General features: G+C 43.9%; 1 non-coding gene across 1 annotated transcript; it reads left to right on the top strand.

The window, feature by feature from the left end:
- Positions 1–6277: 6277 nt before the first annotated feature.
- TRNAG-GCC (transfer RNA glycine (anticodon GCC)) lies at positions 6278–6349 on the top strand. The gene has a single exon. It is a non-coding gene; the product is annotated as a tRNA-Gly (tRNA).
- The last annotated feature ends 8126 nt before the right edge of the window (positions 6350–14475 follow it).

Genomic DNA, 14475 nt, shown 5'->3' with positions numbered 1-14475 from the left:
TGCAGGGATATGAGTAATCAAGTATAATTGAACTTTCTGCATCTGTCATGAGAGATTTTACCCTGGGGTAAGAATATACAGACAGGTTAGCCTGGGCAAGGGCAAAACATCATCAACAACAAAATGTTAAACTTTCTTTATCTGTATTTTCCCTTTCTTTCTTTTCTGTACCCCTACAAAAATGAATAATAATAAAAAAGTATAATTGAACTTTATGATCATTGTTTGTAAACCCCAAATCCAGGTGTATAAACTGTAATGGTAAGGAATTATCCTCTGCACATACCCAGAGGCACTCTTTTATTACAACTTTGGATCTGATCCTTGGCATTCAAAGGTTTGGGGGACTAAACCAGCGTGGTGTGGAGGTTAAGAGTGTTGTTTTGGAGCGGTGGACTCTGATCTGGAGTACCGGGTTTGATTCCCCACTCCTCCACATGAGCGGTGGAGGCTAATCTGGTGAACCAGGTTGGTTTCTCCAGTCCTCCACATGAAGCCCTCTGGGTGACCCTGGGCTAGTCACAGTTCTCTTAGAGCTCTCTCAGCCTCACCTACCTCACAGGGTGTCTGTTGTGGGGAGTGGGAGGGAAGGTGATTGTAAGCCGGTTTGAGCCTCCTTTAAGTGGTAAAGAAAGTCGGCATATAAAAACCAACTCCTCCTCCTACTCCTCCTCTTCTTCTTCTCCCTGGTGAATTCTGGTTCAATGAAACTGACTTTCTTTCTCATTATGTTTAACACAACTTTCTGCTGACTTTTTGTTAGTTTGTTTCCCCCCTCTCCAAAGAAACTGCACTTTATTACTAACTAGTGGCAATGTTAATAATGACTTCTGTAGCTGTTTGGGTAGGGGGATATATAGAGTGTGTTCGAATGAACGGTAATAGAAACAAAGTTCCTTTTATCTAATGAACATCTTTGGCGTGTGCATTAGTCTTTGCATTAATCCCTTCCATTTGTTACAATAAAAATGCTGCAGTTTACTAAAATACCGATGTGGAGAAATTCACAGATAAATTAGGCTGGTATGATAGATTTAGTGGCCATTATGTGTCGTGGTTGGGAAAACCAGCTGTTGGTTCTCCAGGGCAAAAAGAGAAAGATGATTTTCAGCAGAGGAACAGGGGTTGTGAAGAGTTCCCCTGTTGACCTTTGTACCACCTCCTTCCCTGCTTTGCTCCCAGACAGAGTTCCAGATCCAAAGGGCCTCCTCCTAGCTAGGGTTGCCAACCTCCAGGCGGTGTTCAAAACAGAACTCGTGCTGTATCTCTGAAGGTATAGCAAACACAAACAGCCCTGATGGCTAAATGTTATGATTAAATCAATGCAATATATATAACCAAGTTATAATAAACTTTTTTAACATGTACAGGAGTCTCAAAAGGTTTTCATTACTAAACAATAAACAACTTGTGAATAACATACGTAGAATGGATACAATGGTGACAATATTTCAAAATTCTACTGATGATAATGTCCATATGCTGTCAGCTGTACATCCATGTGGTGTCGAAGCTGTATTCACAATTATGCAAGCAAGATGCCATGGGATTCCACGAGATGGGTTTCCGGTGTTACACCCATTTTACCTATACAGGTTTCATCAGTCAGGAAGAAATCCTTGTGTGGCAAATAGGCAAGACACCTGTCTAATAGCTGAAGAACGTATGCCACTATACCATCCATATGAAGGAGAAAATACGTAAGTGTTCATAGCATCACAGCTGTAATTTACCAACAGTAGCACAAAGGACTGTCTGGTATACAACATTTGTATGCTTCTGTGTGCACACATTAAGATATGCATCAATTCTCTTTAAAAAAAACCATTGCCTGTTTTCAGCTTCACCCTCACGTGTAAAGTCTATCAATGCCATGTAATCGAGAAATCATGGGGAAAAGACGGGAGATTATGGGAAATAATGGGCAAGCATGTCTTCCTTTTTCTGCTGAAAACATATTGTGCTCTTCCACATCATTTTTCACTTTGGCTTCGGCTAGCATCAATATGGACAACTTCGCTTCTTTTTATCTCTGGACATATAAGGCGAAAATTGATTATCCAAACAACTGCCTGTCTAGCGATCACGGCACTTGAATGACTTCTTGAGTCCGGCTATACATAATAAATGTTTCTCTCAATTTAGCAGCACTTATTACTGACCAGCCCAAGGGCAGCTTATCTCTGTTACTAAGATTATAGGCAGCATTCGTGTTAATAAAGCTCCATTATGTAATTGCCCGTCAGTGCCGAGGTGCTCTGTTTTCAAATGCAGGACTGAGGACCGCAGCTTAAGTGCTTTCCAGCAGCAAAGGGCAATTAAATAATGGCGATTGGTTATACTCAACAAAGTACGGGATTATTTGTCTTTACATAAAGAGGTGTCTAAAAGGCTCTGAACAAGGGGGATTGGGTTTTCTTCCTTAAAGGGATGCTTCTTGCGAGGGGTCATTTTGCACATGAAAATCAGTTCAGCTTAATCCATCAAGATTTCTCCAGGTTCAGAAAACCCACAGAAATGAACTAATGAGCTCCATATAAACTCTGGATACAATTTGTGTGCTCATGGCATCTGTGATGGACTAAGGCAGGGGTGGGGAACGTCAGGCCTGGGGGGCGCATAAGGCCCGTGAAATCATTTGGTCTGGCCCTTCATGGGTCCTGGCAGATCTCTAGCTCAGAAGGATCTAAGGCTGGCGATCCGCCTCCTCCCGCGGACAGGAATAGCCTCTATTCAAGGTGGATGTGAGTTTGTTTTGCTGAGAAAAGGAACCTTTTTCCCCCTTGCAGAAGAGTGGTTATCTATGGAGCTGCTAGGACCTCCCAAGAAACTGTGTTAACCCTTTCCCACCTGGGCCGTGGAGAAACTACGTGGCAGATGCTCAGAGCTGTCTCTGGTCGTGCCTCTTGGCTAACTGTTTGACCAAATATAGCAGGCTAATTTTTAAGTTGATAATTTTGTATGGCCCGTGAATGATGGTATAAATAGCCAAATGGCCCTTGGCAGAAAAAAGGTTCCCCACCCCTGGACTAAGGGTTAATGTCTGTCAGTGACTGTATGTGAGAAGGACATACGGAGAGTTTGCGGAGCTTAAGGGAGGAGACTCTAAGCTGCTGGGGGGAAAGGGGTTTTGTTTTGTTTTTTACTCTGGGTTCTGGTGTGATGGGTTGTGTCTAGTGTGACTGAGGAAAAAAACCCAAAGGGTGACGAAGGAGAGAGTTTGGGAGGAAAACAAGGTTCCCCCTACTCTAGTCACAGGGGGGAGGAATAGTCTCTGAGGAAAGAGGTATTCCTGACCCAAGTATTGTGAGAGGATTACGTTAAGTGGTGTGAAGTAATTCCATGGTGAGAAAAAGGACGGAAGAAGGGAGCATCTCCATACTTACTAGTTTTAGGCACCAGGGTATACACATGAACCTCTTTGTAAAGGTTCTGGGACTAAGCTACCTTAAAGAGTTGGAAACCTGGGTTCAGTAAAATAACATCTGGGCTGTACTTGTTGAGCAACTCGTTATTTATATAGAAAATGTGTACCTTTCCTTAAGACTAGTTTTTCCTCCAATACCTTTCCCTGTGAAGTATAATAAAATTCTGTTGTTTTATTGTTGAACTAAATAAAGCCTCAGGCGTCTCAATTATCTGAGGTAAAATGAAGTAGGAGACATGGGAGAGATCCCCCCCTTGTCATAACATCACTTTGGGGAGATGCCATTATAAAGGGAAATGGAGGTCGGAATGCACCCCTGGGCTGCTGGCTTCCATAAATCCAGTTCTCTTTTTTTCTCTCCCTAGGAACTGTCTGTGTGGAAGTGTGGACTGTGTGGAAGTACTTCATGTGTTTGAACTGATCCTCAGATAAATGCCACGGCAGCCATGGCCACTAAAGGATACCTGTGGAGCAGTCTAGGCATGCCCCAAACTTGGGTTGCCAACCTCCAGGTGGACCTGGAGATCTCCCAGGATTACAACTGCTCTCCAGATTATAGCAATTAGTTCACCTGGAGGAAATGACAGATTTGGGAGATGGACTCTATGGAATCAAATTCCCATTGGAATCCCACCTCTCTCCAAATTCAACCCTCTGCAAGCTCCGCCCCCAGCTCTCCAGGAATTTCTCAAGCCAGAGTTGGCAACCCTAGCCCAAGCTCTTGGGTGGAGGGGGTGGAGTGCATGGCAACCCAGGGAGCCTGACCCAGATTGCTAGCCCATTCCCATGGTATAGTTTCTTTATGGCACTGCAAAATTAAATTGCCGCCTTCTTCAAGGCTCCTATGTATAGGATGGAATTGGCGAGGAGGGCCTATATTACATTTTGTTTGGCACTGGGTACAGAGGAATGGTCTTTTGGCCCTGAGTATACAGTGCCATCATAAGCACAACTTTGCTTTGTATGGCACTCATAAAGTACTGGAGCGACTGGCTCACTAAATTTCATTGCATTTCCTTGGACATCAGGTGAGTCAGGTCAATTTATGCAACACTTATTACTGGAATGTGGACCTGTGTGTGTGTGTGTGTTAAGTGCCGTCAAGTCGCTTCCGACTCATGGTGACCCTATGAATGAAAGTCCTCCAAAATGTCCTATCTTTGACAGCCTTGCTCAGATCTTGCAAATTGAAGGCTGTGGCTTCCTTTATTGAGTCAATCCATCTCTTGTTGGGTCTTCCTCTTTTCCTGCTGCCCTCAACTTTTCCTAGCATGACTGTCTTTTCCAGTGACTCTTGTCGTCTCATGACGTGACCAAAACACGATAGCCTCAGTTTAGTCATTTTAGCTTCTAGGGACATCTAGAGAGTGTTTTTCCCAGTCATCGTTCTAAAATAATGTTTTTATTTCTCTCTCTCTCTCTCTCTCTCTCTCTCTCTCTCTCTCTCTCTCTCTCTCTCTCTCTCTCTCTCTGGTGAATTTGCTGTTATGGTTCGTATATCTCAGATTTCTATTTAACTGTAGTCTGTCAGGGATTAGGTTTCCGATCATTCCTCAAAACGTGGTTAAATATAAATATGAACAGATGGGGGCACATTCAGAAGAAAGCTTCATCATGGGAGAGCGACAGGAAATATGTCAGGGGCTCTAATCCGATGCTTTGGCAGGGCTATGTTTTGGTCTAAGGATTTGTACAACTCTGACAGATGAAGAAGCCATCTCAGCGCCAGTGGACAGGAGGAAAGTCAAAAGCAAGGTAACAGTCTTCTGAGGTAGCAACAAGTCTGAAGTAAGCGGATGTAGGACTGTAGATTAAATCCAAGATGACATTGAACTAAATGAGTTTTTGTTTCGGAGAAAGGAAAGCACTCATTTGAATAGATATTCTTGTTTTTAATAAAACTATCATCTGACTGATAGAGGGATCTTCTTACACAGTAATAAGCTGAATGCAGCAATATCCAGAAACCATGACATTGTGTTCCCTTGCTCTTGAAACAAATGGCCATTCAATCAATTGTCCTACTTCTAAAAGAGAACATTATTGAATTTTCAAAGGGTGGTTAAGGAATACACTTCCTTGTGCATCAGAGAAGATGTTATTTCATACCCAGAGGCAGGCCATGGTTGTACTAAGGTGGAGAGAAAAATGAATGATTACAGACTCATAGCTCTTTACGACAGGGTTGTTGAACTCATTTGTTATGAGGGCAGGATATGACTTAAATGTCACTTGGCTGGGTCAGGCCATACCAGCCCAGATCAGGACTGGGGAGGGGGTGGACGCCTTGGCTGGCGAGCCCACAGTTCTGCAGGGCATGTAAGACGGAGATGTCCCACCAGGTATACGGATGAGGACAGTGATGGTCATGTGGATTAGCTGAACTTGCCTCCCGCCCTTCTTCCCCTCTCCTTCTTTTCTCTTCCTCTCCTTATCCTTCCTTCCTTCCGTTCCCTTTCCCTTGCTTTAGTCCCTTCCTTCCTTCCCTTCCCTTTCCCTTGCTGTAGTCCCTTCCATCCCATTGCCCTTTTTTTTGTACTTGGGTAGGGTTGCCAACCTCCAGGTACTAGCTGGAGATCTGCTATTACAACTGATCTCCAGCTGATAGAGATCAGTTCACCTGGAGAAAATGGCTGCTTTGGCAGTTGGACTCTATGGCATTGAAGTCCCTCCCCACTTCAAACCCCTCCCTCCTCAGGCTCCACCCCAAAAAACTCCTACCGGTGGCAAAGGGGGCACTGGCAACCCTGTCCTTGGGCTTGTTGGCCTCGTGGTGGCCATTGGCCTTCCTGACTGTCATCTTTAGGCCAATCTCCCTGTTGAGGACAATTATTTATAGGAGCTAGCTATGGAGTTGTGGCTCAGTGGTAGAGCATCTGCTTGCCATGCAGAAAGTCCCAGGTTCAATTCCTGGCATCTCCAGTGAAAGGGACAAGGCAAGTAGGTGATGTGAAAGACCCTCTACCTGAGACCCTGGAGAGCAGCTGATGGTCTCAGTAGACAATACTGACTTGATGGACTCAGGGTCTGATTCAGTAGAAGGCAGCTTCATTTGTTCATGTGTGTGCATGTGTTTTTAGAATAGGTTTATGCTTTAAAATTCTTAGTTTTATGTTTTAATGTTGATATATTGTACATCATATTTATTTCGTTGGAAGCTGCCCTAATAAATAATAATAAATCTAATTAATAAATAAATCTAATAAATAAATAAGAGCCATGTGGCGCAGAGTGGTAAGCTGCAGTACTGCAGTCAAAAGCTCTGCTCATGACCTGAGTTCGATCCCAACGGAAGTTGGTTTCAGGTAGCCGGCTCAAGGCTGACTCAGCCTTCCATCCTTCTGAGGTCGGTAAAGTGAGTACCCAGCTTGCTGGGGCTAAAGTGTAGACTACTGGGGAAGGCACTGGCAAACCACCCCATAAACATAGTCTGCCTAGTAAACGTCTGGATGTGGCCTCTCCCCTCGGGTCAGTAATGACCCGGTGCTTGCACAGGGGATTCCCTTTGCTTTAAATAAATTCAAAATACATAAATAAATAGAACCAATTTTGCAATAATGCATTGCTTATTTACACTTGTCAGTACTGATACACAAGGAGATGCAGGCAGGCTGACTAATATATTGGACGGTATCTGCCCTTGGGCTGGATGAAGTTCCTCCTGCCCAGGGAACCTTTCTCTGACTTAAGCAGCTCTTCCTGCAATGGAAAAGTCAGTTAAACTGGACGAAGTCTCCTTAGGCTGGAAGAAGGCTTCAAACATTATTTACTCGAGTGGCATGCTACAGATCGCTGTTGTACTTCTCAGCAAGATCCTGCCAACCAGGTACTCCAGGGCAAGTTGAACATCAGTTCCTGCCTGCTGGCAAAGAAAACCAACCCAGTGAAGATTCCTTTTGAGGTAATGCACCAAGACAAAGGATCAGATTTGCCAGCTGTATTTTTTTTATCCCTTTGAAATGCACACCCTGTTCTATTATGCTCTTTTTGCTGTAGGGGTTGTATTAGCTGAAACAAATATGTTGTTGCTTGTCCAGCTAAGAAAGTCTTTGTGGACCTGGTTTCCCCTTCTTTGTTTTCATTTCCCGCAACTGGTTCTCCTCTTTGTTCCATTCATCTAAGACAGAAGATTCTCTTTGTGCTGGGAACCTAGTGTTCTCACTGTTGACAACTGACATTAATACTAACACCGTATCACTTTGGACATCACTGCTCTGAAGATAAAACAATATTAAAAGTTGCTGCCAGAAGCCATTTGCGGCACTACCAGATTCTGTGGACAGCATTCTGGATTAAATAAACCCCAAACTTTCCGAGCACATCATTTTTTTTCCCCAGTAGTCTAAATGAATGCCTTAAGTTAGGGGTGTAAGACACACATGCTGTGGTGTACTTGTAGTTCACCAACACATGCTATGCAGCCTGCATCCCTGAAAATCAATTCTTCTGGGGACATTCCTGGAGATTTGGGGGTACAGGCTGGCGAGGGTGGAGTTTGGGGAGGAGAGGGGGAGGGCCCCCAGTGGGTATAATGCCATAAAGACCACTCTCTGGAGCTGCCATTTTCTCCTAGGGAATTGATTACTGTAGTCTGGAAATCAGTTGTAATTCAGGGAGATCTTGATGCTCGGGGTGAAATTAATTTTTACTCATGCTTTCTCTGGTGAGGGACTTGAAGTGGAAGATGGGAGTTATCATTTTTGGCCAGTTTTGTACAGGTACCTTACTTTGGCTTGTACCAGCATACTTTCACCCCTAGTTAGAAGAAGAAGAGTTGGTTTTTATATGCTGACTTTCTCTGCCACTTAAAGAAGAATCAAACCGACTTACAATCACCTTTCTTTCCCCTCCCCACAACAGACACCCTGTGAGGGAGGTGGGGCAGAGAGAGCTCTAAGAGAACTGTGACTAGCCCAAGGTCATCCAGCTGGTTTCATGTGTAGGAGTGGGGAAACCAACCCAGTTCACCAGATTAGAGTCCGCCACCCATGTGAAGGAGTGGGGAATCAAACCCGGTTCTCCAGATTAGAGTCCACTGCTCCAAACCACTATTCTTAACCATTACACCATGGCTGGCTCTATTTAGATTGTGAGCTTGCACATTGGAGTTTCCTTTTTTTTTAAAAAATGTCATTTTGTATAGTGAATAATTGAAGTTATTTTTAAAAAGTACTTTATTATTATTTATGATTTCAACCGCATTGGGAGATTGCCAGTGGAACACAACTAATGCAGAAAGTATGGTGGACCCTAAGCTACTAATTCTCAGAGTATGTTGTGAGAAGGGATGTATACTTTGTGTTTCCCCATGACGAAAAGGCTAAAAATATAACTAATTGGGGGGTGGGTACTTAAACATGTGCCCTGACCTGGATGGCCCAGGCTAGCCTAATCTTGTCAGATCTCAGAAGCTAAACATGGTCAGCCCTGGTTAGTATTTGGATGGGAGACCACCAAGGAATACCAGGGTTGCTGTGCAGAGGAAGGCACTGGCAAACCACCTCTGTTAGTCTCTTGCCATGAAAACCCCCAAAAGGGTCACCATAAGTCGGCTGCGACTTGACGGCACTTTACACACACACTTAAATATGTAGCCATAAGGTATTAAACAAAGAGTTGTATCCCTTGATCCAGCAGCAGAGTGAATTGATGGTCACTGATCGCCCTGGGTCTCCCATCTCTCCATCAGTCCTTTCTGATCCTGAGAAAGTTTATTCCCAAGGTAGAGGGACATGCATAGAGTAATACCCACCTGGGTCAGGAAGCTGCAGCAGAGAGGGTGCAATCTCTCCCTCCTGCCTCCTGCATGAGCAGAGCTCCACTAATGGCAAATGAAGACTTCAATGCCATAGAGTCCAATTGCCAACGCAGCCACTTTCTCCAAGTGAACTGATCTATATCAGCTGGAGATCAGTTTTAATAACAGGAGATCGCCAGCTAGTACCTGGAGGTTGACAACCCTACAAACGCTTCCCCCTAATATATTTCTTGTTTTATTATTTTTATTTTTCAATAAAACTATATTTTAATTATACAACTGCCTCCTCATTTAAGAGTTTTCACCCAGGATTATCCTGGTATACGTAGGTTATTGATCCCAGTTACCCCCTCTCACTCTGTCTCCCAGCTAATTCCCCCAACTAAAGTGGAGGCTGCCTATTTAGGGTAACGTTATTTAGAGAGAGCCAACAGTCATGGGTAAATATACCCTCCCCTCCATGAAGAAACTTTCCCTTCATTAACATACCCTAACCTCACATAGCGTGTACCCATGGGAGGGCGGACTTTGGTCCATGGTCTGATGTATATGTAGTCTCAGCGTATGCAACTTTTTAGAAAGCAGCAAACGAAATATTGGAATGTATTGCTGCCTCTTTGTAAAAATGTATCTCATTCTGCTTTCTATTGTTTCTTTTATTTCCTTGTATGTTTTTCCCTTCAGAATCTAGAAAGGGAGGCTAGATTATTTCTGATTTTTATTTTCCCTTGCTGAAATTGGCATTATAAATAGATTCACTGCATGACAGAAACCCTCGCGCAGATAAAATTTCGAGCACATAACATTTAAAAGCCAACTGTTACATTGATTTTCCTTGAAACACTGCGACTATTCAAATGAATTAATGGTTCCTGTTGCACTGAGTGGCACAGAAAACACATTTTTCCCTCTTTTTAAGCACAGTTTGAGATATATCTAATTACACTAGTAACATGTTTTTATACCTCCTGCATTTTTCAGTCCTGCTTTTATCTACTCTCCTGATTCTTATAAAGCTGGTTTATGTGAAATCTAAAAGATGCTGGAAAGTTTTAGGAAGCTAATGACTGAAATATCACAAAGTGTCCAGTTATTAAGCAGGCCTCTCCTTCATAGAGAAGCCGCTGGACCTCTGATTTTTACAAAACCCTCCCTCCTGTACATTTGATGTTGTCATGGTTAATAACAATAATGTAGCCTACCATTTCTGAGCTGAAGACACACTGAGTTTTCCTATGTTCCTAAAACTGCCTGCCCTGCACTGGGAGCTCCCAGCAGCTTTTGGGGAGCTGAACATAGGGAGGGGGAAGTCAATGATATGCCAACACCTGGAAGTGACATCACTGTCCCTGCTAGGTTTGCCTACCTCCAGGTACTAGCTGGAGATCTCCTGCCATTACAAGTGATCTCCAGCCAATAGAGATCAGTTCCCCTGGAGAAAATGGACTGCTTTGGCAGTTGGACTCTATGGCATTGAAGTACCTCCCTTCCCCAAACTCTTCCCTCCTCAGGCTCCACCCCAAAAACCTCTTGCCAGTGGCGAAGACGAACCTGGCACCCCTAGTACCTAACACTCTAGGAAGCCTCCCATTCTCAATGGAAAAGACTATAGAGATTGGGAAAATTCCTAGAGAATCATGGACAATGTCTGGAAGTGAAGTCACCCCATCTGCAACACCCCCCCCCCGTATTTTCCCACTGCAAGAGCAGGGGAGAGCAGGGAGAGCCGATGGAAAACAGGCTGGAAAACAAAAAAAGGTTAAACCAGAAAATGGCATTGGTGCATAACACAAAACCATACCAACTATGGTTAATAAACCAGATTCAGCTCCCAATTTAAGGCACCCAAATAAACCATTGTTGTTGTTGTTGTGTGTGTTTTGGTGTGTTACGGACTGGGATGATGAATCCAGCTTTACTTTCCCATTTCCTTGACCCAAGTCATTCTCTACTTCATAAGCCAATTTCAAACCATGCACTCAGATCCTGATTTGATGGACACCTAACTAAGGATAGCTAGTGCCAAGGCCTACATTCAGGTAGTCACATAGGGTTGCCAACCTCCAGCTTCTAGCTGGAGATCTCCTGCTAATACAACTGATCTCCCGCCAATAGAGATCAGCTCGCCTGGAGAAACTGGCAATTGGACTCTGTGGCATTGAAGTCTCTCCCCTACCCAAACCCTGCCCTCCTCAGCCTCCGCCCCAAAAATCTGCAGGTATTTCCCAACCAGGAGCTGGCAACCCTATAGTCACACCATAGTTTAATTAAGCCACAGTTTTACACAATGTCTGAACTCAGCCAATGTGTAACACAAGCCAAAGTCCTATGAGTTGAAGAGTGAGGTCTCCTTCCCCACCCCCCAATCCTGCCAACAATCACATTTAGAGAGCACAGACTGTGGTTGCTGCTGTCACAAATGCTCTAGGCACGCCGCCAGTTTAGCTGTGTTTTTCTCCACCGCCCAGTCTTGAAGGGCTGCCGAGATTCATCAGCTTACAGTCCCCTCCTGCTAAACTTTCCCAAAGCTTCTCTCGCATCAAAGCCAGAAAAGTGGTTCCAGTGGGCAGATGTGCCCTTGCTCAGATGTGTGAAACATTGTGCACAATTGTTCACAAATTGAGCTTTCACAGCAGCTACTAATGGGGTCATCAGATTCAACAGAGAGCAAGGCAGTGCCCGGGCCTCCCTTTGTACTGAAGGGTGTACATAGCACCACAATCTGTCCTTTTATTTTAGCAGTACAATAGGATAAGCTCATTGTGCTATGGAAATCCTTTTTCTGCAAAATCATTAAAAAGGTACAGGAGCCTCATTGTCTCTTAAGTCTGGCAACCTTAACTGGCAATTCACCTAACAAAGGCAGTTCAATGCTCAAGCAGTCATTTATACAAATGAACCAAAGATGGTGGTTTTCATGTGAACTGGCAATTTACACAATGTTGGCAACCTTCACGGAAAGCATGACACCAATGATCATGTTAAAAATAAAAATTACAGCTTCCCTTTATGGAAGCAATATCGAGCAGCTGGAGAAATCAGAACACATTTTTTACTTTTTAATATTTATCATAATACTATTAAAACACCAGGACCATAATTTCCAACAGAGTTAGCTCTTCATGTACTGTTACGATCTCTTTTTACAAACAAAGTGCACAGGTTCATTTAATTTCTGCCAAACCTTAGTTTGTATTACAGCCTGTCATAAAATTATCAGCATTTCCTATACAATGATAATGACACCCTAAAACCCAGAAGTGCCAAATAAAAAATTAGCTGGTGTTTAGAGTGTTGACTAATGAATATCTTTACGGTCCTAAGGGAGGGAGCAGCACCGTAGTGGGAATGCGAGAGGCAATGAAACAATTACACCCAGAAATGGGTTAACAAAGGCCACAGCTTTATTAATGGCAGCAGATGGAGCATTGTCTAAGCATAGGGCATGGATCCAGGCATTGGGCGACCACCCCGTCAGCCGAAGAATGATCCCCCACCCAAGTGTTGGGGGGCAAACTAGGGTTGCCAGGCCCCTCTTCACAACCGGTGGGAGGTTTTTGGGGCAGAGCCTGAGGTGGGCGGGGTTTGGGGAGGGGAGGGACTTCAATGCCATAGAGTCCAATTGCCAAAGTGGCCATTTTCTCCAGATGAACTGAACACATGAACATATGAACATATGAAGCTGCCTTCTACTGAATCAGACCCTTGGTCCATCAGAGCCAGTATTGTCTACTCAGACTGGCAGAGGTTCTCCAGGGTCTCAGGCAGAGGTCTTTCACATCACCTACTTGCCTAGTCTCTTTAACTAGAGATGCCGAGGATTGAACCTGGGACCTTCTGCATGCCAAGCAGACGCTCTACCACGTGCTGATAGCCAAACAGGGGAAGCACAGAAGATTGGCTTCTCTCAAGCCAATCACACAGCAGTGTGTAAAGAGGCAGGGATTCAAGTGAAGTCTGTTGTTCAGGTGTCTTCAGCTGAGTTGTTGCATCCATGACAACACCAACTTTATCTTGGCATTTTTTTAAATAGATGAATGAGACATGGGTGAGTCAGTGTTGAGTGGGTCTTACCAAATGATGCATTTTAAAAATAGTTATAGGTCAAGTATTTGAGGTAGAGGAGGTTTGGGATGTGCTAATGTCACCAATCCCAAAATTTGGCAGCACTGGAATTCATGAGACAGGGGTGTATGCAATAGTGAAATTTGTCATCTCTGTTGCCCCACAATCGCCTCCTTTATGAGACGTTTAATTTAAACCACATTATTTCAATCTCTGCTTTTGGCACACCCTGTAGAAGAGGGGAGAACAAAGCTACGCTGTCTAGAATGCACTTACATTGGCAGAATGAATCTGGAAATTGCTGTACAACTTGGTCTTCTTAGGACATTGTCACCTATAGAGTAGTAGGGTTGCCAACCTCCAGGTATTAGCTGGAGATCTCCTGCTATTACAATTGATCTCCAGCCGATAGAGATCAGTTCACCTGGAGAAAATGGCTGCTTTGGCCATTGGACTCTATGGCATGGAAGTCTTTCCCTTCCCCAAACCACGCCCTCCTCAGGCTCTGCCCCAAAAACCTCCCATTGGTGGTGAAGAGGGACCTGGCAACCCTATAAAGTAGTAAAAATGTCCACAAGGGGGGGTGAATCTATGTGATAGAAACAGTCTGCCTCATGTCCAAGTGTGATTTCAAACTCTGGATGCTTCAGTATTGTCAAACACAGTAACTTCTGCCACAATTTTTTTTTTTTGTGGTAACTTTCCTGCATGTTGTTTTACAGAATGGTCAAAGGATTAAAAAACATTTCTCTTCCAGTCTTCTGTACTACATGAAAAGCATTCACAAGTGATTTTGCATGCAGAATGACAGTATTAGGGTTGCTAACTTGGGATGTGGAAATTCCTGGAGATTTGGGGTAGATCCGGAGAAGGGTTGGGTTTGGGGTGGGGAAGGACCTCAGTGGGATATACTGCCATAAAGTTCATCTTCCAAAGCTGCCAGAGGAATTGATCTCCATAGCCTGAAGATCTGTTGTAATTCCAGGAAATCTCCAGGCCCCCATGGAGGTTGGCAACCCTACTTAATATGTCTAAAGAAAATATTAACCATCGTTCATGGAGAAAGGAAGGATGCCTTCAACACATTTTGGATCTGTGTATGGAAAATGAAGAAACGCCCAATCCCATCCAGCAATGCTAAGCTATGTGTCAGCTCAGGTGTCTATCCCTAGCATCCCATAAACAGACACACTCAGGCAGGTGAACCTAAGCAATGCTAATTTAT

The sequence above is a fragment of the Euleptes europaea genome, chromosome 16 (assembly GCF_029931775.1).
Source record: "Euleptes europaea isolate rEulEur1 chromosome 16, rEulEur1.hap1, whole genome shotgun sequence".
In the NCBI taxonomy this organism is placed as follows: domain Eukaryota; kingdom Metazoa; phylum Chordata; class Lepidosauria; order Squamata; family Sphaerodactylidae; genus Euleptes; species Euleptes europaea.
This window is presented reverse-complemented; position numbering and strand designations above follow the sequence as displayed.